Below are 27,354 nucleotides of genomic sequence, written 5' to 3' on the forward strand. Positions count from 1 at the left end.
GACGCTCGCTAATACAGCGGTACCCGAAGAGCCCTCTTTGTGGGACAAACATTCCTCACGAGCAGTTCGCCAACAAAGTGTAGGACAAGTGATGGCAGGAATATCCGACCATCAGACGGCAGTAATGTCTGGAGTTAAACTGATAGTTGTCGATAAGACCTTAGGTGCCACTAAAGATGACTGCACTGACAGCAAACAGGACAATTTCATTCCACATGTACCTATAATCACATAAAAAGGTTATACAGTGCAGCACTCATCAGTCTGAGAGCGACGCATATTCGCTCTTGGCACACAGCGCAAACGAAAATCAAAGGACACTATTTGGGTGTTTCCACGGATCATGAAATCTCGTAAAATTCTTCGAAGACACTCCTAATTCAAACTAATGATTACTCAGGGAAGTTGAAACCTGATCGTGTGACTGAAGCCACAATCTTTCAAAAGCTTGGTTAATGCTTTAATGAAGTTAGTTGGTACTGCGTCTCAGAATAAAACTATTGCTTTACCTTCTGGATAGTAACGAATCCTGCTTGTCACCGTGTTAAAACCTAACTTTTTTCGTGGTTTATAAATACACAAAAAGAACATTATAAATCATTTACATTAGTCATTAAGGGGAATCTAACGAAAAATAAACTTCTTCCCTCTTGAGTAGTTTCCTGTGAGCAACGTAAACCAGTCAGGCTAAGTACCAGAGAACACACACACACACACACACACACATATATATATATATATATATATATATATATATATATATATATATATATATATATACTCCTGGAAATTGAAATAAGAACACCGTGAATTCATTGTCCCAGGAAGGGGAAACTTTATTGACACATTCCTGGGGTCAGATACATCACATGATCACACTGACAGAACCACAGGCACATAGACACAGGCAACAGAGCATGCACAATGTCGGCACTAGTACAGTGTATATCCACCTTTCGCAGCAATGCAGGCTGCTATTCTCCCATGGAGACGATCGTAGAGATGCTGGATGTAGTCCTGTGGAACGGCTTGACCAGCGTTCGTGCTGGACGTGCAGACCGCGTGAGACGACGCTTCATCCAGTCCCAAACATGCTCAATGGGGGACAGATCCGGAGATCTTGCTGGCCAGGGTAGTTGACTTACACTTTCTAGAGCACGTTGGGTGGCACGGGATACATGCGGACGTGCATTGTCCTGTTGGAACAGCAAGTTCCCTTGCCGGTCTAGGAATGGTAGAACGATGGGTTCGATGACGGTTTGGATGTACCGTGCACTATTCAGTGTCCCCTCGACGATCACCAGTGGTGTACGGCCAGTGTAGGAGATCGCTCCCCACACCATGATGCCGGGTGTTGGCCCCGTGTGCCTCGGTCGTATGCAGTCCTGATTGTGGCGCTCACCTGCACGGCGCCAAACACGCATACGACCATCATTGGCACCAAGGCAGAAGCGACTCTCATCGCTGAAGACGACACGTCTCCATTCGTCCCTCCATTCACGCCTGTCGCGACGCCACTGGAGGCGGGCTGCACGATGTTGGGGCGTGAGCGGAAGACGGCCTAACGGTGTGCGGGACCGTAGCCCAGCTTCATGGAGACGGTTGCGAATGGTCCTCGCCGATACCCCAGGAGCAACAGTGTCCCTAATTTGCTGGGAAGTGGCGGTGCGGTCCCCTACGGCACTGCGTAGGATCCTACGGTCTTGGCGTGCATCCGTGCATCGCTGCGGTCCGGTCCCAGGTCGACGGGCACGTGCACCTTCCGCCGACCACTGGCGACAACATCGATGTACTGTGGAGACCTCACGCCCCACGTGTTGAGCAATTCGGCGGTACGTCCACCCGGCCTCCCGCATGCCCACTATACGCCCTCGCTCAAAGTCCGTCAACTGCACATACTGTTCACGTCCACGCTGTCGCGGCATGCTACCAGTGTTAAAGACTGCGATGGAGCTCCGTATGCCACGGCCAACTGGCTGACACTGACGGCGGCGGTGCACAAATGCTGCGCAGCTAGCGCCATTCGACGGCCAACACCGCGGTTCCTGGTGTGTCCGCTGTGCCGTGCGTGTGATCATTGCTTGTACAGCCCTCTCGCAGTGTCCGGAGCAAGTATGGTGGGTCTGACATACCGGTGTCAATGTGTTCTTTTTTCCATTTCCAGGAGTGTATATTTTCTCCCCATTGTTGCTTCCTGGTAATAGAGGATCACAAACGACTCATCAAATACGAATGGATTGTATTTCAGTCATCAGACAAATGCGAAGCTAAAAGTTCGAAATTTCTACATATCCAAATTTAGCTCAATAAACGTTTCTACTTGGCCTCTCCTTCAACATAGCACCTAAATATCTAGATTTCAGAACGAAAACTTAGGTTAACATTAAGGCAAGTAATAATTTTCGCCACAACCAGCTTTAATGAATCATCAGTTAGGAATGAAACGTTGCTCAGTCGTTGTGTGGAACATTGCTCTGTGGACAGACGAGAATGAAGAGATTGTGAGTCCCTACAGCTTCTAACGCACACTGCGGACATGTCTACTAAGCCATTCTTCATGCAAATGATCTGAGTACATTTTTGAGATTGTAAATCATATGTTCACAGCATGGCAATAAACAATGTCAATTGAAAACGAAGATCTAGTCTTAACAGCACGTTGATATGCATGTACTTCTAGAATGACTTTCAGCTCTGCAGTGGAATGTACGCCAATTTGAAATTTCATTGCAAAACAAAATTCTGCGCCCGAAAAAGATTATAATTCGCAGATTCGAGTCCCTTTTCGGCACTGTTTTAATATTCCTGGGAATTTCAACGGTGTCCTTGTCACACAAGTACATTTTGCCAGTTAAAGATGAAACCCTTACAACTGGGTCACGTTTTAATCGACTGCACGTTTGTAAGAAACTAAAATGCCATGCATATTGTCCCGATTATGCATACTCGTCTTCGATTAATAGCTGAATGGTGACTTTGGAGACTCTAAAGTAAACAGGACAGATGTTATATCAACCCCTAGGTGACAACCGAGCGAGGTGGAACAGTGGTTAGACACTGGACTCGCATTCGGAAGGACGACGGTTCAATCCCGCATCCGGCCATCCTGATTTAGGTTTTCCGTGATTTCCCTAAATCTCTCCAGGCAAATGCCGGGATGGTTCCTCTGAAAGGGCACGGCCGACTTCCTTCCCCATCCATCCCTAATCCGATGAGACCGATGACCACGCTGTCTGGTCTCCTTCCCCAAACCAACCCACCAACCCTAGGTGACACTGTAGTAGTAATAATAGAATATATCGCACCATATTATGCATCAGGGTAAAATAACATCCTGTAATTATACGGTGCTATTATACTGTTTAATTGTATATATAAAAAGAATCTTATTCCTTACACCTTTGCTATACAACATCTAAAGTACCAAGTTACACTAGCATCTAGACTTAATGCTACATGGTTGAACGCTCCGAATATTGTGAACTGTGTATACCGTGCTAATTGATCCCAGTTGTTACCACGTACATCATGACACGTATTTAATTCGTGCTTTTAGTAGCATATCACTTAAATCTCAAAAGAATTTGTTAAACTTACTCGATGGCGATATTTTCTACCTTGTAGCTGCATGTAACTCGTTTTCAGTATAACACTATGATTTGTACATTATACTTAAGAGTAGGAAAGTACATTGTTCCTTTTCGCGTCTACAAATCCGTTTAAACTACAACTAGACATCGAGCAAGAATTGGGAGGGAGTGGGCCATTCTTCTTCTTTTTCTTCTTCTCATTCTTCTTCGTCTTGTTGTTGTGGTTTCCAAGATTTTTGCCAGACCATTCAGTTACTACAAATTCCTTGTGATGAAGTTGTTTTATCAACTCAGCCTTGCTGATGGCTATTGTTTACATTAGGCTCCAAGGGATTTTACACTTTCATTTTATTTTCTTACATATGGTAGGATATAGACACATACATAAATAGGACTATAGTTCAGCGTCCAAATCAGCGTGGTCGGTTCATACATATTTCAATGTAGTGATGCACAGAATGCGTAATAGAGATGCGCAATGATTTCGTCTGATGTATTAGGAGTTTTGGATACTAAGTTCATCAACCTGGTTAACATTTGCTTATGAATATGTATACGTTTCGTTTCTAGCGACACATAGCGCGTGTCATACTGCTCAACGATGAAACTGGTTCACATTTTCTCGTAGAATCAGTATATCTGTCGTTGCCAGCGTAACAACTTGTCTAGAGCGTGCTGGATCTTGCAAGTGGCATGCATTAAAATTTCAAACATTGCCCGTATGTGAGTGTTCTGCTTTTCATAAAAAATTTTGATCATCCCAGGAAAGTCTCTTGAGGCTTTCGTACCTTCACCTACTAGCGCTAAGGAGTTTGACTGATTCCACTTAATATGGCACGAATCCGCACTAAACTTTCACATAAAGGAACCCACTCATCTTGACCCTGGGATCACTACATCGAGAATTTTTGAAAGCTACCATTGGGCAGAACTGAGACATTTGCTACTACTGACGTTTGAAAAGTAGGTTGAGCTACACAGCATTATTTTCACATCTCGTGCCTGAGGTTGATATATCTTTCCTGCAAGGAACTACTAACATAAAACCACTGCTACTAATTCTGAAATGCCATCTGCATTGAGGAGGAGAATTAGAGGTGCTTCTATGCTGCACGTTTCGACACATTCATCCTGTGAGAGATCTTACTCAGCTGAGACAACGGTACTTCCAACCACCGTTACTGTATGATATTGTAGTATATGCAACTTAAAAACACTAAAAAATCACACGTAGAGCCCCACAGGTGGTTCATCACTATCACTCTTGTAGATACTACATGAAACAACGAATAAGTCTATGATGCTAGAAGTTAAATGGCATAAAAATAGGATAATAGTATTAGCAGTTAATTTAAGCACATCCTGTGAGTGTATACTGCAAGTTCTGAGCAATGTAGCATCGTTCAACATTTTGAAGTCATTCATTAAGTCGCTGTTAATGGAGTATGATGCTTGTAGGACTTACATGCATTCAGGGAATCTACTAAGTTCAGCCATACTAATTATCTTGGAACAAGTTATACCGGGATATATGGTGGCACTATAGCTAGAAGACTACGGATTCACTGAGATGGTGAGTGTTGACGCATATTACATGTTTGAGTGGAGTAAATCTGAAAATGTGTGTAAAGTGATTACTGAGGTTTATGAACACTTATGGAAGAGTTCTATAATTTGAAAGCAGTTGACTACAATTTGTTTCATAAAGCAATTATGCCTGTGACAAGCTGTCATAAGTGACTCAGAGTGATGTGTTTACTTCCATGACTACTGTGATAAACATTTCCGTTTGTTGAAAAATGTCAATTTGAATGGACTACTTCCTATGAAACAGCACTGTAATACCCATAAAAAGGGAACATTAAAATAAATGGTTTTTATATGTGTTTTCCTTCTTTTTTCCTTCGTATACTGTATGTATTCAGCCGGGTGCAGTGCTGATGCGGAAGATGTAACGAAGTGCATATCTCTCCTATCTCAGTGTAGGAAAATTCCTGCCATTGTTTATAGTGTTGGGGTAGCCAGAATTTTTTAACAGTTAAAATAGCAAGAGCATATTTGGTGCAGTGTGATATATAGTTGCACTTTGACATCAGCTGTTAAACATTTACTTGTGTTTGCAGGCCATGCACTGTGGTGGACATTGTTTTGAACATTTACATCCTTGTATTTACTTGTGCCTTCTTGAAAAATGTGAGAAAATCTGTAAAATTTTAAAAAGTTTCCCGAAAACTGTAAGTAGCATCATACATTGCTGTGCTTGCTGGATTTGCACTTAAGTTCTGTATTCATGAAAAGCGTGGGAAAATTTGTCAGAGTCGTAACAAATAGCTCCATAACGGTAAACACCATCATAAACTGTAGGAAGTACCCTTTGACGCAATATTAGAATTTGGTCTGCTGACGATGATGTTGATCGAGCTATGTTCAGAGCGTAAGTGCTAAGTCCCATCCGATGATTCTGGGTAACTAAGGAGTAATTAAGCAATGTGTGTGTGTGTGGGGGGGGGGGGGGGAGGAGGGGAGGCTTGTAGTGTGAATCTGTAGAAATAGTAACGTTTTACAAGAGACAAGACTTGGGAAGGAGAGACTAACAATTTTGGAGCAAGCTTAAACTATTGTAAGCAAGATTAAGCTGACCACAGTTGGGCATCTGGGCAAACATTAATGAAAGTGCACTAGTTGGTGGCCATTTTGAGTCATAAATTATTCTAATGAAAATAACAACTATCGGCCATTAATTTAATCATAGATAAATAAAACTAGGAGCGTAAGTGACTGTTTTTCTTCAGACAAGAGGAGCTAGGAGGGGTATGTGTTGGCAGTGATGGACAGGAGGGCCCAGTGGAACAATTGCTGACAGTAAAGAAGGCTTTATTCACTCTCTGTGCAAGCTTCATCATAGTTCTGGGAGGAAAAATACACCTCAATCAGTTGACTCTGGCTGACGCTGATACATTGTAATCTCTGCCATCAATTTTGGAGGAAGTTATTAATCAAATTGTGGTTGACAGCATAATAGAAAAGAGTGGTAGCCTTTGTAGATGGAGGGGGGGGGGGGATCACCTGGTTACATGGCAGACGCTCTTCCCATCTGAGCCACCGACGACACAGAGGATAGTGCGACTGCAGGGACTTATCTCTGGCACGCCTCCCGTGAGACGCACATTCCCAACTTATTGTCCCGCACTATATTCATAGTGTCCCTGCCCATTATACACATTACTCGCGGCTTTTTGCCGATTCCCGTAAGAGTTCGTTTGTGCATCCCCACAGAAGAAGACGGTCAAACGGCCGGTGAGTCTTAACTATAGTACCTGTCCTTTCGGACATGTCCGAAAGAACAGGTACCATCGGTGACCCTGCAGCTTCTTAGAATGAAATTACATTGAAATGAATACCCCTAGCTGCATACAGGTGTTGACATAAGTCAACGGGGACAGTTAAAACTGTGTGCCCCGGGTGGGACTCGGACCCATGATCTCCTGCTTACATGGCAGACGCTCTATCCATCTGAGCCAACGAGGGCACTAAGGAAAGTGCGCCTGCAAGGACTTATCCCTTGCACATTCCCACCTGTTTGCAGCTAGGGCGTCGATTTAATTATCATTTCGTTCTAGAGAAGCTGCACGGTCGTCAATAGTATCTGCTCTTTCAGGAACAGATACTACTTAGTATCCGTTCTTTCGGAAACAGATATTACTTTCATATATAGTTAAGGGTAAACGTAATTTCAATAGGAAACCACAGGCTCGTAGCCACAGTGTGGTTACACGGTAGGGGACTGCAAGAAAAATTGCTCACTCTCAGCAGAAAACAGCATCATGCAGCAGGAATATTGTAGTGGGTGGATCAGTTTCACCACACAAGATCAAGTCTCTTTTTATTGGCAATGTGACTAGGTTCCAGATTTTAGTGAATCAAATGCACCTTGGAGTGACGTAAATACCTTTCAACTTTGAAGTAGAGATATTCTCATTACTGAAGTCCAGCAGCAGCACCAAGATGTGAGGGTCACACGTCGAGCTCAAAAGTCATCCCAGGCGCACTGGCCGACGGAGCAGTTGCGCGTCACTGACGTGATTACCATGCATGGCCTACAGAGGCCCCTGACTGCCCATGGGCTTGGCGTCAGAATTTCTATGCAGCATCCTCTCACCAGGATGGAGGCCACTATCACAGTCACTGCCCTTACATCAGTGCCAGCCAGGGTCAAACGAGTTAGGCATGTTTTGCCTCGCCCAGCCATTACAGAGCATGTACAGTTATTGACTAATGACTTCTTCATAGTTAGCAGTGCTTCCACTGGGCTCATAGATAGTCCGTGGATTCTAAAGGCCAGAGCTGTGACGCCAGCGATGGTGCCTGGGAAGGCCCCTTAGCTCCTCACATGGGCACCACAGTGATGTGTGGAGACTGCTGCGTGTAGGATTCGACCCACTCCTCCCTGGAAGGAAACAGATGGCAGCTGGTGCTGTGGTACTAAGCTGCAGTAAGGAAACTCAGTGCTGGCAGGCAAGGTGCAGACTGCAGGTTGGCGGTACTGTCTTGTGAGGAACTTAGTGTCAGTGCTGACAGGCTCAGAGAAGTCTCGAACCCCTGGTAGCTACCATGGCTACTGCTGGAGACGTCCAGTTGTCCTGGCGTCTGGCATGTCCCAGGCTTGGTTGTGGTGCCGCTGGACTTGGGCGACGAGACTGCCTCTGCCTCAAACTTCAGACACATTTGTAACACCTGGCACCTAGTCACATTGCCCGTTACAAGAGATTCCGCTGCAGTAACATCGAACTGCCACCCACGGTTGCTATCGCTTTAGTGCGCAGTTTACCACTGAGGGCGGTTAGCCTTGTCTGGCAATCCCCTTACATCCATATTTATTCTGACCCACATGTCGCCACATTGTGGCTACCAGCTTGTCGCTGCTGAGGCTGTAGTTCACGGTGGCTTTCTCACAATTTATTCTTACTTTTGCTGAAACGCTGGGCAGTGACACTGTAACACAAGTAATGAACATTACTTCTAACTTTGAATCTTTAGTAAGGTTTGAATTTATCACCTACAGTAATTTGAGCCTTTAAACATCGTGGCATGAAATTAAAGTTACCCTGCAATTGTTCCAGGTGAATTGCTCCTAGGTGGCTTTTATGCAAGATATCTAACGTACAAGTTGCCAAACAACAATATTCCAGTTATTAAATCGATGAAATTTCAGGTAAACATTTAACTAGCGGCATTAGTAGTATCTGATGTTTATCAACTACGACATATCCTTATCCATGTGCAGCTGGGTGTCATCAAGTGTGTCGTATCATACCGAGATCGCATCTGCTATCAAATGGTGCCCAAGCCATCGCGTTTAATTATGATGTCCAACCTCAAACACTGCAACCTGCTAGACTTAGATCACCACTGTTGGATATGCTGAAGAGGGGCTTATTCAAAAGTACTTTTCAGGGGATGGCACTCCTCTGATCGTTACAATCACTGGCATATGTGGATGCTGGACAATGGGAATTGAAAAAAAAAAGGTTTGTTTGCGATCAGTCGCACCTCTAAGGGACAGTGTGGCTCAAAAATGGCTCTGAGCACTATGGGACTCAACTGCTGTGGTCATAAGTCCCCTAGAACTTAGAACTACTTAAACCTAACTAACCTAAGGACAGCACACAACACCCAGCCATCACGAGGCAGAGAAAATCCCTGACCCCGCCGGGAATCGAACCCGGGAACCCGGGCGTGGGAAGCGAGAACGTTACCGCACGACCACGAGATGCGGGCTAAGGGACAGTGTGTCATAACAATATTATAAATTAAACCGTATCGTCTATTACAGTCACGTGGGCAAGACAGCAATTCATCTTATGCACTGGTTACATTGTGATTCAGTCACTGTATGTCACTCCATATCACACTCATTTATACATGAATTCATCCTTTTTATCTCTCTCTGCTCGGCCACCATTGACCAGACGTTTTCAATTGGTGAGAGATCTGGAGAATGTACTGGCCAGGGCAGCAGTGAACATTTTCTGTATCCAAAAAGGCCCGTACAGGACCTGAAAACATGCGGTCGTGCATTATCCTGCTCAAATGTAGGGTTTCGCAGGGATCGAAAGAAGGGTAGAGCCACGGGTCGTAACACATCTGAAATGTAACGTCCACTTTTCAAAGTGCCGTCAATGCGAACAAGAGGTGAACGAGAGGTGGAACCAATGGCACCCCATACCATCACACCGGGTGATACGCCAGTATGGCGATGACGAATACACGCTTCCAATGTGCGTTCACCACGATGTCGCCAAACACGGATGCGACCATCGTGATGCTGTAAACAGAACCTGGATTCATCCGAGAAAATGACGTTTTGCCATTCGTGCACCCAGGTTCGTCGTTGAGTACACAATCGCAGGCGCTCCTGTGTGTGATGCAGCGTCAGTGGTAACCGCAGCCATGTCTCCGAGCTGATAGTCCATGCTGCTGCAAACGTCGTCGAACTGTTCGTGCAGATGGTTGGCTGTTGTCTGTTGACTCAGGGATTGAGACGTGGCTGCACGATCCGTTACAGCCACGCGGGTAAGATGCCTGTCATCTCGACTGCTAGTGATACGAGGTCGTTGGGATCCAGCACGGCGTTCCTTATTACCCTCCTGAACCCACCGATTCCATATTTTGCTAACAGTCATTGGATCTCGACCAACGCGAGCAGCAATGTCGCGATACGATAAACCGAAATCGCGATAGGCTACAATCCGACCTTTATCAAAGCCGGAAACGTGATGGTACGCGTTTCTCCTCCTTACACGAGGCATCACAACAACGTTTCACCAGGCAACGTCGGTCAACTGCTGTTTGTGTATGAGAAATCGGTTTGAAACATTCCTCATGTCAGCACGTTGTATGTGTCACCACCGGCGCCAGCCTTGTGTGAATGCTCTGAAAAGCTAATCATTTGCATATCACAGCATCTTCTTCCTATCGGTTCAATTTCACGTCTGTAGCACGTCATCTTCGTGGTGTAGTGTGCCTTCTTCATATTTGCAGATGGAGCGAGTGAAGAATTACTGTTTACTCGGCCCTGCGCGAGCCCCAAATTTTCTTACCTTGGGTTCAATGTCCTAACGGGGAATGTACTTTGGCGGCAGTAGAATCGATTCACAAGCAGATATCTAACTTTCCTTTCTTATATATACTCAATTATCTGAAGGATCTATTCCGCTCTCGGTCTCGCTCTACTGTTTTTACCCTCTACAGCTCCCTCTAGCACCACGTAAGTTACTCCCTGATGCGTTAACAAATGTCCTATCATCCTCTGCTTTCTTCTTGTCAGTGTTTCTCGTATGTTCCTTTCCTCGGTGATTCTGCGGAAAACCTCCTCATTCCTCACCTTATCAGTCCACCAAATTTTCAGCATTCTTCTGTATAACCATGACTCAGATACATCGATTCTCTTGAGGTTCGGTTTTCCCACAGTTCATGTTTCACTGCCCTACAATGCTGTACTCTAAACGTACATTCTCAGAAATTTATTCCTCAAATTAAGACCTATGACAGTAGCAGACTTTTGGCCAGGAATGTGCAGTCTGTCAGTGGCAGTATGCTTTTTATGTTCTCCTTGCTCCGTCTGCCATGGGTTATTTTGCAGCCTAGGTGGCAGAATTCCCTAACTTCATCTACTTCGTGCTCGTGTTAAGTTTCTCATTTCTGCTACTTCTCATTATTTTCGACTTCCTTCGCTTTTTGCTTAACCGATATTCTGTATTCATTAGATTGTTAATTCCTCTCAGCAGATCCTGTAATTCTTCTTCACTTTCACTGAGGGTAGCTATGTCACCAGCAAATCTCATCATTGATATCCTTTTACCTTGAACATCTTTTTAATCCGAGCACTTCGCTCTTCGTCTTCCACTCTTATTGTTCCCTCTTGGCTCTTGTACATGTTGTAAAACACGCGTCTCTCCTTATAGCTTACCCGTGTTTCCTCATAACTTCGAACATCACGAACGATTTGACGCTGTCGTACACTTCCTCCAGTTCGACAAATCCTATCAACATGGCTTCCATTATCAACCGCAACGTCGGAACTGTCTCTCAGGAGCCTTTGCCTTTCCTGAAGCCAAACTGATCGTCATCTAATACGTCCTTAATTTTGTTTTCCATTCTTTCGTGTGTTATTCTTATCAACAACGTGGGTGCATGAGCTGTTAAGCTACTTGTGCGATAAATTTCGTACTTGTCAGCTCTTGCAGTTCTCAGAACTGTGTGGATGATATTTTTCCGAAAGTCGGATGCTATGTCGCCAGACTCTTACATTCTACATACCAACGTGAATAGTCGTTTTGTTACCATTTCCCCCAATGATTTAAGAAATTCTGATATAGTGTTATCTACCCCTTCTGTCTTATTTGATTTCAAGTTTTCCAAAGATCTTTTAAATTTTGATTCTAATACTGGATCCCCTATCTCTTCTATATCAATTTCCGTTTCTTCTTCTACCACTTCATTAGACAAGCCTTCCTTCTCACAGAGAATTTCAACGTACTCTTTCCACCTATCAGCTCTCTCCTCTTCATATAACAGTGAAATTTCCATTGCACTCTTAATGTCGCCACCCTTGTTTTTCAATTCACCGAAAGTTGTTTTGACTTTTCTTCATGCTGAGTCGCTCCTACCGACAATCATTTTCGATTTCTTCACATTCTTCAAGCAGCCATTTCGTCTTGGCTTCTCCGAACTCCCGATTAATCTCCTTCCTAAACTACATGTATTTCTGTTCAAAAATGGTTCGAATGGCTCTGAGAACTATGGGACGTAACTTCTGAGGTCATCAGTCCCCAAGAACTTAGAATTACTTAATCCTAACTAACCGAAGGACATCACATACATCCATGCCCGAGGCAGGATTCGAACCGGCGATCGTAGCAGCAGCGTGGTTCGGACTGAAGCGCCTAGAACCGCTCGGTTACAGTGGCCGGCCTGAAAGCTTATCAAGTTATTATTGAGTACTTTTGCAGTTTTTCTCAGTCAATAATCCGATTTAAACAGCTGCAACATTTTTGTTCCAGAAGACAACGACACATGTAGTCTGGTATCATACATTTGATTATGTGACCGTGTTGTCTTCTGCGTAACCAGTTAACACATTTGAGAATCTTTCGCAACTGTATGTGAATAAAATTACAACTTAATTCACAGCTTGAGTTGTTAATTTCGACAGAAACATTGTCAATAATTACGGATGACCTCTGGCCTTTCCCTGAACTAAGATACTTCACTCTGCACTGAGCAACGTGCAATACGTAATAGCCGGCCAGTGCGGCCGAGCGGTTCTAGGCGCTTCAGTCTGAAACCGCAGGTTCGAATCCTGCCTCAGGCATGGATGTGTGTGATGTCCTTTGGTTAGTTAGGTTTAAGTAGTTCTAAGTTGTAGGGGACTGATGACCTCAGATGTTAAGTCCCATAGGGATCAGAGCCGTTTGAACCAACACGTAATAACAGTAGCTACAAGCCGCTTTCTGTGGTTATTCTTCTGTGTCCGTCGCTGGTAAAACACTACTGTGTCGTGCACGTAAAATCTCCACATCGTCTTGACATTGGTGCGGTTATTTGACGTCCCAATACCCATGTTAACAGAAACTAACGTATGGTTGTCAATCTGAACAGTTCTAATGAAACTGAAAGTAAAACAGGCCACAGTCTCTCCCTGAATAGACAATGGAGGGATTACAACGCCCAGCCCGCTAGGCCGAATGCAATCTACTGCCCTTACGCAACAGGCCACTTGAGTTATCAACAACGATGATATCACCGAGTCCCGACGACTGCTGACTGACTTAGCCTGTGGCTCGCGAGCGAAGCACTCCAACACATCCTGACGTCGAGTGGTAAGTTTTTCACCCAATGTTAAAGAGCTTTCATATGTCTTAGTGACGGCATTTCTCAATATATCTTCATGTGGGTACGGCTGCCTCAAGGGAACGATAACAGTTCTTCCCTTGTTGATCTGTATCTGGTATTCATTCTTTCTAAGAATCAGTCGGCTGCTTTGGTGATGACAGTGATTCTATTAAACGTTTTAGAGGGAGGCCAACTGTCTAAGATGGTTAAGGGACTGGGCAAGCGTTTTACCTTCGGTTCCGTGCAGCCTACGACGAGCCGCTTTCACTTCTGCCTACTTCCACGTAACCCATATTCATTCCCTGTCTGGGCTAGAAATTCAAAGTTCGACATGCTACCATACTTTTTCCAAGACATAAAGAACTAACATATGACTAAACTGGGATTAGTGTAGTCTTGAGCCAGTGCTCCCTCTAAAGCATCTGTAGACAATTAAATAAGCAAAATTGTAGATGCAATCTAAAAATTGTTTTAATTGTGTGGTTCTTATCATATGCCATTCTTCACCAAACCTATCAGATTTGAAAATGCGTAAATTTCGTAGAAAGTAGTAAAGGGTCATTTTTAACAAAGTTCGAGCTATCAACATATTACATTTCACAAGAATCAACATATCACATTAAAAACTTTAAAATTAAAAAGGAATTACTATTAACATAATATCAGAAAAACACAGCTCATAATTTTTTGAACGTTTCTCTAAATTTTCAGAGAGACTGTGAATTATAGGCAATCTTAAATAAAAAAAACACACATAATGAAACTGAAGATAACTGCCATGTTGAGTGAAATTACTTATTTTATACATAAATTGTAACAATAAAAATTAATTTTTGTGTAACCATTTTTCTGCATTGGTATGATGTGAAAACTCTTAAAACTTTTGAATGAAACAAACGTTATTAACATTGAACACCAGCATTCGTCGTGCCTACATATCGGCAGCCCTCTCACACAGGAGGGCCCCCAATTGTAGCGTGTAACCTGGCGGCGTGCTACGTAACTTGCCGGTGTCTGAGAAATATCGTGCTGTGATGGGGTTTCGAATTCGAAGTGTGCGTCCACAAATGGAGCACTCTAACCTTCAGAATGACAATGTCAGGCCATACACGACCGGTGCGACATCTGCAACAATCACTGCCATCGATCATCCTCCGTGCACTCTCAACTTGGCCCCATCGGATTTGGAACTTTTCCAAAATTTAAAGCCCATTTCGTGGTCTTCACTGCCTCAGTGATGATCCGTTGCAAAGCAGTGGTGTGGTTGTGGCTTGATCAACAAACAGTCCGCAGTGACGATATCACCAGAGTGGTCTCTCTTGTGAGTGCGTTCGTCGCCACAGGGATTATGTTAAGCAATGAATATGTAGACATGAAGAATAAAGCTAGAATATTTATAAAGTTTGTTGTATTTGAAAAGTTTAAAAGTTTTCACACAAAAGAACTCAGAGCCGTTACATTTCAGCAGGCCCTCTAAAATGATTGCGAAACCAGCATTGTTATCACAGTGTTACAGTAAACAAATTGCAATTTAGTATTTGAGATTTTGTTATCTTAATAAAACGAAACAAGTTTTCATTGTGCATGCCTGTATTGATTATTCAAGTTTTTGTAACCACAAAGCGATGAAATAAAATTTTCACAGTTATATACTTTTCATTACAGTTACAGCATGTAAGATCAGCCGTAGTTCCTTAATTTTGCTTCCAGCCGTAGTTTGATAGTTTCTAGATATTTATGATGTACTGTTCATTAGAACAGCGATCATCATAAACAGAAAGAAAATTATTTGGTTCTGTCAAGAGGCAAACTTTTATCAAGTGGCACACCTACTTGGGAGTGCCATTTCGAAGACTGTACGGTAGAGAATAGAGTGATGAAGATACTTGGTACCGAAAGCAACATATATTTGACAAAATGGGAATGTCAACGGTCAGGTCAAAGTGCTCGGTTCCGACTGTACCTGGGCGTGAGGCTTTCCCAAGAGCCAGGCAAGTAAAATTTAACGGAAGTGTTTGCTTCGTTCTGAAAAGCTTTCTGACAGCGGAGTATTATCCCAGAGCCTCAAACGCATGGAGACACTTGAGTGGAGAGCAGGCTTTCCCATTACAAACAAGCGGATTTGTTGTTAGGTTGCAGCCTCCTTACCAACTGATGAAAGCACTTCAAGCAGTCGGCTAGAGAACCAGCAGCCAACAGTGAAGTTCTCATGCTACACGACTTCCGCAGTGGCCACCAAGGGAATTTTCGATTCGCAGCAGTAGAAATTTGTCGCCGTGTACAAAGACGGGTAGCTATGATTAGCTGTGTCGATAATTCATTGGATGACATAGCAAACTGAGCCCACCAACGACAAGATAAAAGAAGAAACTCAGAGCCCAGGAGAGTAGAATGTGGGTCAACGAACAAAACTGCCGAGCAGTGGTGCCTGAGGGCTGGGCAGTAGACAGTTGGAAAAAGAAGAAAGAGTCAGTCCGTGTGAGATCATGTGGCCAATGGGAGATCAATTAGTGAGAGGATCCAGAAATGCCTGAGAAGCATGTTGCTTCGCATAAGGCTGTCTAGCTTTACCTTCTGAAGACATGTCAGCCTGTTGCACGTTCTGTTAACTTACGGCTGCGTGATTCAAAATCGGTGTGAAAATTGGGCTCTGAATCTGAGAAACGTCAGTAAATCACCTTCCAAAATAATGAATTAGGAGTTAAATGATTACTAAATGAAACAAGAAGCACAATTCGGCTCATTCCTGAGCCGTTGCCTTTTTCTTTTTTTTTCTTTTCTCATTTTCTCACCATTGAGTAGCACCTTATTGCTCCCTCAGTCACTACCTGAAAGAGTTTCTCAATTCCCTCCGTCAGTGGCAGCAGCAGCGTTTATCGATTCTAGTACTGCTGTACCATCTTTGGTGTGACCGCTGTATTCTCCGTGTGGTGGTGTGGGTGGGTAGTCGGTCGGTTGCGACAGAGCAGCGAGTAAGCCTCCACGGCGTGTGGTCAGGCCAGGAGCACTGGCGGCGTGCATGCACGGCCGAAGCTGCCAGAGCTGCAAAGTTCGTTGCCCACAACCTAGATACTGGAGTTGAGTATTCAATTAACCTGTTACGAAACGTCAGCTGCTGTAACATCTCTTCGTTCATTGCCGGTTGTTACTTCCTGGGCCGTTCCCACAAGCAGTAACGTGTGGTGTGCTGGAGTCGACAAATTTTGCAGCCATCTTCCTGTATGGTGTTCGGTGTTCAACTATTGAAATGATTACTTATTAGTGAAGTGCACCAGCGTTATCTTCTGCCTTGTGGGCATTAACGTTCCGGTTACCTGCCCTGGTCGTTAGTGTAGTTTCCTGGCAGTGTGTTTTTCTCGCTGTGTTGATGCTGTCCATCATGGCGTGTAGTTCGACAGCTTGATATTGTTCTCTATTTTTGTTTCCTTGAGTGGTTATTGTGTTGTGGGTTGGCAGGAGAGCCAATACCGGTATCAGAGGAAGCCGAAAGGCACGCGTTTTAGCTCACGCAGCCTGGCGTGAGGTCTGGAACAGGACAAGGAAATTAGACTTTAGCAAAAAACGGACGTAGCTGGTGGAATACTTAACTTTAATCCGTAAATGGCGAACGTCACTCTTGACGGTACATGTTTTACAGTATCAATAGTAACTGGTAATGGCGCCTTGCTAGGCAGTAGCAAATGACGTAGCTGAAGGCAATGCTAACTATCGTCTCGGCAAATGAGAGCGTATTTTGTCAGTGAACCATCGCTAGCAAAGTCGGTTATCTCACTGGGGCGAGTGCTAGGAAGTCTCTCTAGACCTGCCGTGTGGCGGCGCTCGGTCTGCAATCACAGATAGTGGCGACACGCGGGTCCGACGTATACTAACGGACCGCGGCCGATTTAAAGGCTACCACCTAGCAAGTGTGGTGTCTGGCGGTGACACCACATATTGTACCTTGACTGTGTTTAGACGCCAATTATCAAGACGTAGTGCTGCTGCGATCTTCGTCCTCGCTGATATTTCCGGTTGTCGTGCCGCTGGTTGGGTGGAAGAGAATTGATAGGGTTGTTGGGTGGTTGTTCAGCTGTCCCTAGGTCGTGCTGTCACCCTAATATTTAGTGTTATACTTGGCTGCCTGTCTCACTTAACCTGTTCCTCCCAAAGCCGACCCCTGGAACACTTCTGAGCACCACTGTTTGGGATTGCGATTTTCTTTTGTCTCAAGTGTTGTGTGAGGCCTTCAGCTGTGTATTAATTTAGTTTGTTTTAATGTTCAGTATGTGGCCTTCAGCCGAACCTTATGTGAAATATTTTAAGATTAAGGCCTTAAGCCTACTTAAAATTTGGAAGGTCTTCATCTAAGACCTTTTAAAATTTTCTTACTGGAGTTCTTGTTATCCAGGCCTTAAGCCCTCAATTCTTCTTTTTGTAACTAAGGCCTTCAGCCACGTGTATTCCTTAACGCAATTTTAATAACTTGTGTTCTGGCCTTCAGCCACATTGTTTCTGAATTCTTTTAAGGGCATGTGTGATGAAGTGTTTTAGCTAATAAAGTTTGTATGTTTGTGCAACTAGCAGCAGCTGATTTGGGCCCCTTTCTACAACCTGCTTCGCTCTGTCCTCTGAAACCAGATTTCAATTCCGTTAAAGAAAATATTCGGCAAGCAGTGATAACATCAAACTATTGACACCTTACCACATCTGATACAAGGGTCGGGGCTAACATTCCGATAATCGTGTAAATGAAACAATTGCAATGGTAAAGTTGTACCATGACTGTCGTGACGTTAGCAGAAAAGACAGTACTAAAGAAGAGGACTATATTGAACCCGTGGTCAGAGTTGAAAGCAAGATGGTCATTGAATCTGAATACAAGTCTCCAAGGTGGAGCTTGAAGTTATGATATTCTATAAAACGGCTTTAATGGCCCTACACATCGTCTTGTGGTTGTGTCTCGATCTCACCATGGTAGGTGGAAGTGGAAGTGGTTGCAGAACCAGACATTGGTGGCACACCGTCGACCTTCACCAACGGCGAAGTGCGAACCAGCCTGAAATATCTCTAAGCCGATACATCTGTTCTGGTGGCGTGGCAGCCTAGCAGGCGTGGATTCAGGGGGTGCAAGTTCTCAGAGAAGAAGGCGTAGGAAGAGGTAATAAAGGTTGTCTCCGAAGAAATCGTAAGAAGAAATAACTTTGTACCGAGTGTTCCCTAAAAAGAAAAACTCGCATTTCTGCATTTTTTCTTAGAAAACTCTGCTCACCACCCCTGGTCCATTCTTAAATGTAGGAGGATAACCAGTAATGCGCGTCCTATCATTTAACGTGAAACAAGACATCACACTCTCTTTCCATATCTCTGTCTGTTCAGCGAGATGAGTCCTCGTCGGTATAGTCGAGTTACTCTCTCTAACCTCTAGTTCATTCATATTTGCTAATTAAGGGATTTCTTATGTTCCTTAAACATTTGGTTTTGCAATGCCAACGTCCAGCACTGACACAAGTCTTTAAAGGATCCCAAAATTGTGGATTCTTATTCTGTTTTCGAGATAGCGTCTATGGTATCTGACACTTTCTGGGGGAAGTACAGCTTTTTATGTTTCGTTCGCAATAGTGCCTTCTGGCACTTCTCTAAAAAAGCGTTTCTTCTCATCGAACTTCCGGAGTGTGCAAGCAATCGCGAATGGGTGCACTGGAGATCTTATCTCTGTTTGCTTACGATGCTTTGGATGCCGAACAGTGGCACTGCAAAAGAGTGTCCAATGGCGTGTGAGCCATCGACTTTCGTAACTCCTGGTGCTCCTGCTCGAGAACCGTTATAAGTGTGGTGATCTTTGTGGTTCCCTGGTCTATCGTCCACCTCAAACTGCTTTCAGTGACCTCTTACTTGTACAGGGTGAACATTAATGAATCCGATCAACTGCACGGACGGATTCCGGACTGGAAATGGAGGGGAAAAGGTGATATGAACATCTGTCCAGAAATGCATTGTTGCCACTGTGGATGACGCGGGCGAACGAGTCACTCTGACCACTTTCCATGTGTTCCTTGTGTGTTTTAGGCTAGATGATTGATGGAGCGTAATGTAAGCAGCAGAATGCTTCGTCGGTGAAGAGGACTTGGTGCAAACCCATCGACAAAATCCTTCCTGTAGAGGGAAATCCGCTGCCAGTAATCCTTGTATTCGTTTCAGGCGATTGGGATAGTAGCGTCTCGCATACAGGATACACATAATCATACTTTGGCTAGCACCATGTTGGACGACCAATTGTCTGGAGACTATACTAGGGTTCATCTCAGAATCCTGTAGAATCTGCTCCTCCGGCTCTGGTGTACGCACAGTCGTGTGTCTGAAAGGACCCATCATCACACAAACGCACAAGAAAGGTCATTAAATGTTGTGTGATGTGGTTGGTGTCTGTGAGTGAACTCGTTTTAGTATAGACGTACTGCCTCTCTGCTGCTACTTGGCTATACACAAACACCGTCTCGACTTGTTCTCAGATCGGATAGTGGACCATTCTGCTGCTTACAGTACGCTGCGTTAATCACGCACGCTGCAAGGAACACACGCCATGTGGTCAGAGGGACTTTCATTCGTCAGCGCCATCTACCATGGCAACGATGCATTACTGGGCACATTTTCATAGGCCTGCCTTCCTCCATTTCCAGTCATATTTTTTGTCGTTTTTTTTAAGGTTCACCCTGTATATTGTTTTTTATACACTGTCTCCTGTTTCTATTCTGTCAGTAAATATAAATTCAATGATTGTGAGCAGATTCGAAAAAATCTCCTGTATCATCCAAATGAAATTACGAGACCATTCTTTATCTGTAAATCTATGTGATGAATCCGTTACTTCAGGGCGATGTCAATGCAACACAACCACCCCTCACCTATCCCCATTGTAAAGCCTACCCCTTCCTTAAACAGTGTCCTATCCTCACCTCTCTCCCTTTCTGCAACACCTGCAACAAACCCCACCCCACCTTCTCCTCCAAATGCAGAGCAAAACGCCCTCCCACCAACCCTGAGCTCACTGTCCCTGTTCGCTCCAACGACCTGCCCATCCACCTGAACAATTCCCTTCACCCTCCCCCTGCAGCACAAGACATCATCCAGTTTCTAACCATCGTCCTACAGAACATCCACCCCTTCCAGCGACCCCACACCCTCCAGCAGATTTCCCTCGCCGTCCACTCTGTTTTCCACTTAAATACCTATACCAACTACTCCCACAACCAGGCACACTTTGCCTTTGCCCGCCTCGACACCCTCGTTTAAGCCCCTCTCTCCTCACCCTGCTTCCTTCCCCCCCTCCCACCTCCTGGAGCATCGCCAGTACCATCTCCTCTACCTCAAGATTCGCTCCCTCCCTGCCAACAAATACCTCTTCAAGCATACCCTATCCCAGCACCAGGTGGATTCCATCCTTAATGAAACCTTCCTCCAACCTCACCATGCTGTCCACTCCTCTCCCTATCTCCTTCATCACTCCGAAAATCCCCTTCCCATTGCCCAAGGTGGGGTTGCTGTTGGCCACCTCAAGCATCTCCCTGTCCGGCCACAACCCCTCCTCAATGACCCAACTGAACAACTTCTCCTCAGCATCTTTTTTCCCTCCCTCACCATCACCTTTGCCACTATCTGTATCTGTCCCGCAGCTCTCTCCCCTAGACTTCATTTCCCATGTTGACCATACCTTCTCCACCTATGTGATTGCTGCCAACCTCAACATCCACAGCCGTGACCCTGCCACCCTTTGGCAGTGGCATCAGTTCCCTGCCGTCCTCCATGGTGACCTTGTTCCTCTCCAACAACACACCTGTCCTGAAAGTAACTCCAGCCCCAATGTTATCCTCGCGTCCCCTAACCTCCTTGTTCGCATCGCCATGGACATCCTTGATCCTGTTGGTTGTGACCACCTCCCCATCTTTCTCACTGTCTCCATGGCCCCACTGCAGCCCCCTGCCCAGCTGCCCCTCCAAATTCCTGACATCCTGACATCACCCATGTTTCTTCCTTCCTTCAGAAGACCATCACTGATGCTGTGAAGGCCCATGCCCTACCAAACTCATCCACCCTCACCGTCCTTCATTTCCTCCACAGGCTATCCTTCTTCTTCGTGAATCCCGCAGGAGCCTCCCTTCACCCCCGTGATCGGGATACACTCATCCGCCACTGGTAATCACCGCGACACATCCAGAACCTCCTTACAGCAATGAAACGCTGGACTAGCACCAGACATGCATGCACCTCAACTCCACTCTCCCTGTCAACTCGTCCAAGTAGTGGTCAGCCTTCCACCACCTTACTGGTAGCCACCCTACCCCGTATTACCCTATCCTCCCTTTCCTGATAACCTCAGTAAGGCTAACCATTTTGCTTCCCACCTCTCTGAGGTCATCTCCATTCCTGATTACTCCTCTTCCCCACCATTCTTGACTGCACTGATACCTCTATACGACCACTCACCCTAGCTTCCAGTACTTGGATCAGTTACCCCCCAAAGACATCAACACTCCCAACACTTCACAAGACATCACATTTTTCCTCTCCTCAAAATGCAACACCGCCCCTGGTCATGATTTTGTCATCTACCTCCACCTGAAGGAATCCCTCCAGTCCTCCCTGGCTGTCCTTACTACCCTAGACAATGTCCTCCTCTCCACTGGCTTTTACTCCAACCTGTGGGAGACTTCTCATGTCCTGCTGTTCCCTAAACCCAACAAACACCCTCAGATACCGCTTCCTATCACCCATCTGCCTCATCTCGTGCTCCTATCGTATTCACTGCCACCTTAACCAGCACCACCTGCTTCCCATTACCCAGTGTAGCTTCCAGCCTTCCTTCTCAACCAATGACCAGCTCCTTAACTTACCAATCAGTTTTCCCTCCAATTTAACTCCCATTGCTCCACTGTCTATGTTTCCCTTGACCTCCAGAACGTCTATGGCTGTGTCTGGTATTCTGGGCTCCTCTTCAAACTCCAGACCTATGCTCTCCCTATCAGTTTCATCCATCTCATTGCTTCTTTCCTCTCCTGTCTTCCATGCTGTGTCACTATCCTCAATTCCAACTCACGCACCTTCTGTCCCTCCGCTGGCATGCCCTAAGGCTCCATCATATCCTCTCTCCTCTATCTTATGTACACTGCTGATGTGCCCAAACCTCCCCTGCCTGTTCATCTCTTCCAATTGGCTGATGACACCGCCTTCCTAGCCCTTTATCCTACCCTTCAACATCTGGAATGTACCCTCCAAACCCACCTTGCCCAGTTCACCCCTTGGTGCAACAAGTAGTTCCTCCGTATCAACCCCTCCAAGACCCAAGCGATCATCATAGGCAGCATCACCCACTCCTTTCACCTCCATGATTTCTACCTCACCATTTATGGCTGTCCTATCCACCTCACTCCTAACCTCAAATTCCTTGGCCTCACCCTCGCCCGTGACCTCACCTGGACTCCCCATCTCCTTACAGGCCAACACAAAGCTGACTACAGACTCTGCCTCCTGAAACTCCTGTTCAGCTGGACATGGGGACTGCATCCTTCCACCATTCTTCACGCCTACAAATTCTTGATCTGCCCCACCCTTTGTTATGCTAGCGTTGTTGGACTTCCACCTCTCCCAGGTTCTACAAAGCCCTCCAAATCCTTGAACTCTATGCACTCCACCTCACCTTCCGCATCTACTTTCTGACCCCCACATGCATCCTCTATGACCCCATCCTCTTTCCCCACCTTCTCCTTTTGCTTGATCACATCCACACCCTGTATATTGTCTACCAACTCAATCCCCGTCACCCCCAGGTGTCTCCCTGCCTCTCCACCCCCAGCCCATTGTCATGCCTTTACCATTGTGTCCCACCCTCTCTCCATCTTTACACCCCCCACCTCCTTTACCAATGTAGCTTCTAGCATCTACCCTGCTGGCGTCTACCCTTCCTACCAACTCAAACCCCGCCATCCTCCTGCCTCCTCCTCAGGGCTCCTTCTCCTCGCCCTCCTTTCTCCCGAGTGGCTTTTCCCCTTCCACACCCCTCCCTCTCCTGTGCTCCCCTTCAGCGTCTCTGCACTCCCTCCTGCCTTGTCTTCCCTCTTCATTTCCTGCCCGGCCCATTTCCTGTGTCTTGGTGCGCCCCCTGTCCTCCCTTTTCCTCTTCCTCCCGCCCCCATCCCCCCTCCCCTCTTTTTTCCTCCTACCTCTAGTCCTTCAGCAGGGCCCTACCAGCGATTTTTATTGTATTTGAGTGTTCTGTCGTTTCCAATGGTTTTGTTTTTTAAGTGTCTCGCTCTGTTTGATTTTTATACTGTGACTGACTTTTATGTTTGACTCCATCGATTTTAAGTACACAACGAATTGCCAGCTGTGTTCTTTTAACTTTATGTCGACTTTTTAATTGTCCCCCAAGATCCCGTATTAGTGTATATTTTAACTCCTATCATCTCCATTTAGTGTATTTTATGTCCCCATTTTATCCCTATTTTTTATGTAAGAGTTCCCCTTGTATTTTTGTTAAAGCCATTTGGCTGAAGAGCAGTGGACTGTGCCACGGCCAGCCCTCCCCTGCCCATATGGGGCAGGGGAATGATGTTACAATAAAGGAAAAAAAAACCAATGCAACATCGGCGTGCTGCTAAGGGAATAGTTTCTTCAGAATACAATGCAAATCAGTATACAGTGGAGACCATGCACAAACGAATCCCAAAATACTATTTTTGGATTTTTAAGCGGAAAATAAAAGTAGTAAAAGGGATGTAAGTTTGCTTCATCAGCAAAAACAATTGTTTTAAACAAAGTGAATGATTTGAAACTACGCTTCCCGTGTGTCGTACTGTAGGAGCTGCGTGGACTGAGCAGCACGCCCTGTTGCGTCGGGCAAAGCTATACAGATATCTGCGTCCTATGGCTGCCGACCTAGAGTATACTAGCTAACTTTCTCTGCCTCAGTGTGAACCGCTTCATGGGCTTTCACATGGATATGGTTCACGATTATGCCAAATACCGCCTAAATATGTCATAGGGACGTTTGAAAGTAAGTTATACTTTTAATCCCACGCTAAGCCCATTACGCAATGAGACTGGGGCATTGTCAGAAGAGAATACATGTTCTGGGTTTCCTGCAGACAGAGTTCTGCTGAGGTGCGAACAACAGGTGCAACACAGTGTGCGAGTGAAATGGCGCAGCAACTGGAAACGTACTCCAGTGCTGAAATATGTGGAACACCACGATTCCTGTGGGCAAAAGTCTAAATTGCACACAGACTGATCGTGAAGTTCTGATGGTATCTGGACCAAATGCAATATCGAGTTAAGCCGTAGTGAACTGGTGACAACAATTTGACCCACTTCTCATAGACTTAGGTGTGGTGATTGGCGAAGTCCAGATTCCCCTCTTTTCTGCAAACTGAAAGAACACCTGGAGCGGGAAAGACGTTTTGTAAAGATGAGCTCGATCACAGCAGTTCTTAAATGCTCGACCAAAGACCTAATTACTCTCGTCGAGGAATTTAAAGATTGGTAGAACATTCGGACTGTGGTTTACAGACACTTATTGATTAATGTTGAAAAACAGTGTCACAATGATATGTGATGCCCCATTGAGTATAATTTACTTGGCCTGGAATAACAAAGAATAACTCACTTTTCGAAGTCTCTACATAAAACAGTGGTGCGGTTGTCTGCTGAGAGATATCCTCGTCGTGTCAAACAATGATGATTTGTCTTTATTCTGCCTTTGCGACAATTATAAAAGAAGCTCGATGAATTGGAAGTGTGGAGAATAAAATAAACCAACGTAAAAGAATAGTAACGGACGAAAGAAATGCTATTGATGTTTAAGCAGCGGTAATGTTTATTCGAAATGTCGCTTCGATGAAGCTTGAACGTGCGACGTGGGACCCACAAAGGAAAGACATGCGAATACTACGGTAGAACAAACTTCATCCTTTCCACATTTTTCTGCATTAACAACTTCGTAACAGTGGCATTCACAGTTAGTTACAGTTCTGCGAATGATGTTAAAGAAAACTGCAAGGTGATGCGCCGTTTCTATGTAAAATTTTGTTTACGGATGACATTAACTACTCTAAGAAAACGACAGAACGCACCAGAAGACCGAGAAGAAGGGCGCTGCAACAGTGGCCGAAACGGTTTTCCTCCAGAACTAGTTTTATACAATATGATGCCGTACCACACACAGAAAACTTTTATGTTGACTGACTGGCCGCGGGAACTTACGAAGTTATACTTCAAGAAAGCCTACTCACAAAATTTCAAGACCCAACTGTAATTGATGACTCTAGAAATATGCTACTATACCCTACATGTCGCTCTCGTAGGTATCGTCAGAAAATATTAGATTAACTATAGCTCGCACAGAGCCATTCAAACAATCATTCTTCCCGCTCTCCATACGTGAATGGGAGGGGAAAGGGCCCTAATAACTGATATAATGGGGTGCACACTCTGTTATGCAGTTAACGGTAGTTTGCAGAGTATAGATGTAGGAGCACATGTAAATGCAGCTGCAGAAGGGTCGTTTAAAAACGATGAGCAAACTGATCTTCGCAAAACACACTGCTGGTCAGTTGGAAGTCCACGCTGGCTGAGACAAGAGGACGAACAACGGCGTTGATCTGTCAACGTGGGATGCAAGCATTTCAAGACTCGCATCATTAATCTCTGTCTTATTGACAGGGCTTTTAATAACGACAGTTACCTGCAGTTCCCAACAGATATACTGCTGCAGTTATCAGTTGTTGGAAGACATCCCAATTGACCTAAAGCAATCCCCGTGGTACCAACGTAACGGATTTTCCGCCCATTCAGCACAGATAAATGGAGACTTTTTTCATTTGGGAAATATGAAATGGCCTGAATTCTGACCAGACTTAATCTATCTGTACACATATCTAGGGGAAAATAAAACAATGGGGCTACAAGAAAACACGGACTACTCCCGAAGACATGAAATGCCGTACAGCTCTAGACTGTGCTGCAGTAAGTTCAGATGAAAGTCAAACTGCAGTACGGTCTATATGGAATCGCTTTATAGCTCAAGGTCAACATTTTGAACGCTTGTTATCATTATCACTAAAAACTAATTAGTCACAAAAAACTGCATCCAATTTTTCGACTTTCTTGTGCGAAACCGAAGTCTGAATATTTTTTCTTGGTTATCTGATCGCTACAGCACCAAAAGACCGAACGGCTTCCAGCGCACGTCAAACGTACCTGAGTTGCCTAAATTTAGTAAGTTAACTATATGTTTGAGGATCTTCATCTTGTGACGGTCGAACTACTTAGCGGCGCTATTATCTTATTACTCTTTAAACAAGTTCCACACATTTCCAGAATGCATTTTGACTTCGCAGCACAGTGTGCGCTGTTTTGAAACTTCGTGAATGATTAAAACTGCGTGCCATACCAAGACTCGAAGCTGGAAACTTTGCGTTTCGTAAGCAAGTGCTTTGCCAAAGCACAAGTAACGACCCTCCTCACAGTTTTACTTCCGACAGTACCTCATCTTCTACATTCCAAATTTCAAAAAAGTTCTCCATTATACTTTGTGGGATTAGCACTGCTGGAAGAAAGGATATTGTGGAGATACGGTTTCGCCACAGCCTGGGGATTGTTTACAGAAGTAATTTCTACTCTACATGAGAGTATGCACTGATTTGAAACTACTTAGTATATTAATACGGTTCGAGCACTTGTGCAAAAACAGGGAATGCTCACAGATTCGCCTTCTGGTGGGCCACATAGTTTTAATCTGCCACGAAATTTCTGATCAGCACATAATTAACTAAAGAGCGAAAATTCATTCTGAGAAAGATCTCTCAGGTTGTGGCTAAGCAAGGTCTGCGCAATATTGTTT

At 44.9% G+C, this 27,354-nt stretch overlaps 1 protein-coding gene across 1 annotated transcript in view; it reads left to right on the top strand.

Annotated features, from left to right (window-relative positions):
* Window positions 1–13,388: 13,388 nt before the first annotated feature.
* The window catches only part of LOC126162142 (uncharacterized), a 534,708-nt gene continuing 520,742 nt past the window's right edge, over window positions 13,389–27,354 (top strand). The window contains exon 1 of the mRNA XM_049918436.1: window positions 13,389–13,471. The gene's annotated coding sequence lies outside the window, so the exon portion shown is untranslated. The remainder of the gene's footprint in view (window positions 13,472–27,354) is intronic.

Source organism: Schistocerca cancellata, chromosome 2 (assembly GCF_023864275.1).
Source record: "Schistocerca cancellata isolate TAMUIC-IGC-003103 chromosome 2, iqSchCanc2.1, whole genome shotgun sequence".
Taxonomy (NCBI): Eukaryota; Metazoa; Arthropoda; class Insecta; order Orthoptera; family Acrididae; genus Schistocerca; species Schistocerca cancellata.